The sequence below is a fragment of the Entelurus aequoreus genome, linkage group LG18 (assembly GCF_033978785.1).
Source record: "Entelurus aequoreus isolate RoL-2023_Sb linkage group LG18, RoL_Eaeq_v1.1, whole genome shotgun sequence".
In the NCBI taxonomy this organism is placed as follows: domain Eukaryota; kingdom Metazoa; phylum Chordata; class Actinopteri; order Syngnathiformes; family Syngnathidae; genus Entelurus; species Entelurus aequoreus.
Window position 1 is genome coordinate 52,176,975 of NC_084748.1, and position 5,000 is coordinate 52,181,974.

The following is a 5,000-nucleotide window of genomic DNA, read 5'->3' on the forward strand; positions in this document are numbered from 1 at the left end:
AACATGAACCCCCACATGACTACATGAACCCCCACATGACAACATGAACCCCCACAGGACTACATGAACCCCCACAGGACTACATGAACCCCCACATGACAACATGAACCCCCACATGGCAAAATGAACCCCCACATGACAACATGAACCCCCACATGACAATATGAACCCCCACAGGACAATATGAACCCCCACATGACAATATGAACCCCCACATGGCAACATGAACCCCCACAGGACAACATGAACCCCCACAGGACTACATGAACCCCCACATGACAACATGAACCCCCACAGGACTACATGAACCCCCACATGACAACATGAACCCCCACAGGACTACATGAACCCCCACATGAAAATATGAACCCCCACATGACAACATGAACCCCCACATGACAATATGAACCCCCACAGGACAATATGAACCCCCACAGGACAATATGAACCCCCACATGACAATATGAACCCCCACATGGCAACATGAACCCCCACAGGACAATATGAACCCCCACAGGACAATATGAACCCCCACATGGAAACATGAACCCCCACAGGACAATATGAACCCCCACATGACTACATGAACCCCCACAGGACAATATGAACCCCCACATGACTACATGAACCCCCACAGGACAATATGAACCCCCACATGGCAAAATGAACCCCCACAGGACTACATGAACCCCCACAGGACAACATGAACCCCCACATGACAACATGAACCCCCACAGGACTACATGAACCCCCACATGGCAAAATGAACCCCCACATGACAATATGAACCCCCACATGACTACATGAACCCCCACAGGACAATATGAACCCCCACATGACAACATGAACCCCCACAGGACTACATGAACCCCCACATGACAATATGAACCCCCACATGACAACATGAACCCCCACAGGACTACATGAACCCCCACATGCCTACATGAACCCCCACAGGACTACATGAACCCCCACATGACAATATGAACCCCCACATGACAACATGAACCCCCACAGGACTACATGAACCCCCACATGACAATATGAACCCCCACATGACAATATGAACCCCCACATGACAATATGAACCCCCACAGGACTACATGAACCCCCACATGACAATATGAACCCCCACAGGACTACATGAACCCCCACATGACAACATGAACCCCCACATGACAACATGAACCCCCACATGACAATATGAACCCCCACATGACTACATGAACCCCCACATGACAATATGAACCCCCACAGGACTACATGAACCCCCACATGACAATATGAACCCCCACATGACAATATGAACCCCCACAGGACTACATGAACCCCCACATGACAACATGAACCCCCACAGGACTACATGAACCCCCACATGACAATATGAACCCCCACAGGACTACATGAACCCCCACATGACAACATGAACCCCCACAGGACTACATGAACCCCCACATGACAATATGAACCCCCACAGGACTACATGAACCCCCACATGACAACATGAACCCCCACATGACAATATGAACCCCCACAGGACTACATGAACCCCCACATGACAACATGAACCCCCACATGACAACATGAACCCCCACATGACAATATGAACCCCCACATGACTACATGAACCCCCACAGGACTACATGAACCCCCACATGACAATATGAACCCCCACATGACTACATGAACCCCCACATGACAATATGAACCCCCACAGGACTACATGAACCCCCACATGACTACATGAACCCCCACAGGACTACATGAACCCCCACATGACAATATGAACCCCCACATGACTACATGAACCCCCACATGACAATATGAACCCCCACATGACAACATGAACCCCCACATGACAATATGAACCCCCACATGACTACATGAACCCCCACAGGACAACATGAACCCCCACATGACAATATGAACCCCCACAGGACAATATGAACCCCCACATGACAATATGAACCCCCACATGACTACATGAACCCCCACAGGACAACATGAACCCCCACATGACAACATGAACCCCCACAGGACAACATGAACCCCCACATGACTACATGAACCCCCACAGGACAATATGAACCCCCACATGACAATATGAACCCCCACATGACAATATGAACCCCCACATGACAACATGAACCCCCACAGGACAATATGAACCCCCATAAAGCCAACACCCAACAACATAAGTCATAACACAACAGTATAAAGCCATAAAACTACAACATAAAGCCATAACACAACTTTCGGCTACAGCACGACTACAAGAGACACAACAAACACAAACGCCACAACAACATAAAGCCATTACACAACCACATTAATCCAGAACACAACAACTTAGTTCCATAACACAACAAAATAAAGCCATAACACAACAATATAAATCCATAACACAACAATATAAAGCCACAACACAACAACATAAAGCCATAACACAACAATATAAATCCATAACACAACAACATAAAGCCGTAACACAACAACATAAAGCCGTAACACAACAACATAAAGCCATAACACAACAATATAAAGCCATAAAACAACAACATAAATCCATAACACAACAACATAAAGCCATAACACAACAATATAAAGCCATAACACAACAACATAAAGCCATAACACAACAAAATTGAGTCATAACACAACAACATAAAGCCATAACACAACAACATAAAGCCATAACACAACAATATAAAGCCATAACACAACAACATAAAGCCATAACACAACAAAATTGAGTCATAACACAACAACATAAAGCCATAACACAACAACATAAAGCCATAACACAACAAAATAGAGCCATAACACAAATACTTAAAGTCAAAACACAACATAAAGCATAACACAATAAAATAGAGCCATAACACAACAACATACAGCCATAACACAACAATATAAAGCCATAATACAACAATATAAAGCCATAATACATATGCGGTCCTCTCCAAGGTTTCTCATAGTCATTCACCGACGTCCCACTGGGGTGAGTTTTTCCTTGCCCGTATGTGGGCTCTGTACCGAGGATGTCGTTGTGGCTTGTACAGCCCTTTGAGACACTTGTGATTTAGGGCTATATAAATAAACATTGATTGATTGATTGATTGATATCTTGTCTTTGCAGTCTATTCAATTGAATATAAGTTGAAAATGATTTGTTGTATTCTCTTTTTATTTACCATTTACACAACCTGACAACTTCACTGCTTTTGTAAGTTACAACTATACACTACTTTGTATGAGAAATGTTGTACTTTTTATCTTCCATAACGCATCTACTGACAGATATAAGTTACACTTATACACTACTTTGTATTATAAATGTTGTACTTTTTATCTTCCATAACGTATCTACTGACAGATATAAGTTACACTTATACACTACTTTGTATTATAAATGTTGTACTTTTTATCTTCCATAACGTGTCTACTGACAGATATAAGTTACACTTATACACTACTTTGTATTATAGATGTTGTACTTTTTATCTTCCATAACGTGTCTACTGACAGATATAAGTTACACTTATACACTACTTTGTATTATAAATGTTGTACTTTTTATCTTCCATAACGTGTCTACTGACAGATATAAGTTACAACTATACACTACTTTGTATTATAAATGTTGTACTTTTTATCTTCCATAACGTATCTACTGACAGATATAAGTTACACTTATACACTACTTTGTATTATAAATGTTGTACTTTTAATCTTCCATAACGTGTCTACTGACAGATATAAGTTACACTTATACACTACTTTGTATTATAAATGTTGTACTTTTTATCTTCCATAACGTGTCTACTGACAGATATACGTTACAACTATACACTACTTTGTATTATAGATGTTGTACTTTTTATCTTCCATAACGTATCTACTGACAGATATAAGTTACACTTATACACTACTTTGTATTATAAATGTTGTACTTTTAATCTTCCATAACGTGTCTACTGACAGATATAAGTTACACTTATACACTACTTTGTATTATAAATGTTGTACTTTTTATCTTCCATAACGTGTCTACTGACAGATATAAGTTACACGTATACACTACTTTGTATTATAGAAGGTAAAAGTGGAGGATACATGTGCATGTATGAGCCAGTCTGCCCCACAACAAGAGGATAGAAAAAGAAGGAACTTGGTGACTATAACGTGGGACTACAATGGCGGACTCACACAAAGCACTCTGGGTAAATTTGAAGCATATTTGAATCATCTGCTGACGTCACACTTGGCAAACGTCACTAATTGGACCGTTTCAAGCAGCTTGTTAGAAGGAAGCTTGATTGAAGGCAATATTCTTTTATAAACATGTTGGAGGTCACATCTTCACAATGTATGCAGATCACAAATATTCAACCACAGGTGCCAACAGGTACCAACCAACAGGTACCAACAGGTACCACAGGTACCACAGGTACCAACAGGTACCAACAGGTACCACAGGTACCACAGGTACCAACAGGTACCAACAGGTACCACAGGTACCAACAGGTAATAATAAATAATGATAAATGGGTTATACTTGTATAGCACTTTTCTACCTTCAAGGTACTCAAAGCGCTTCGACACTATTTCCACATTCACACATTCACACACACATTCACACACACATTCACACACACATTCACACACACATTCACACACACATTCACACACACATTCACACACACACACTCACACATTCACACACACATTCACACACACATTCACACACACACACACACACTCACACATTCACACACACATTCACACACACACTCACACATTCACACACATTCACACACACATTCACCACCCACACACACACACACATTCACACACATATTCACACACATATTCACACACACATTCATTCACACATTCACACACACATTCACACACATATTCACACACACACACACACACACACACAGATTCACACACACATTCACACATTCACACACACGTTCACACACACACACATT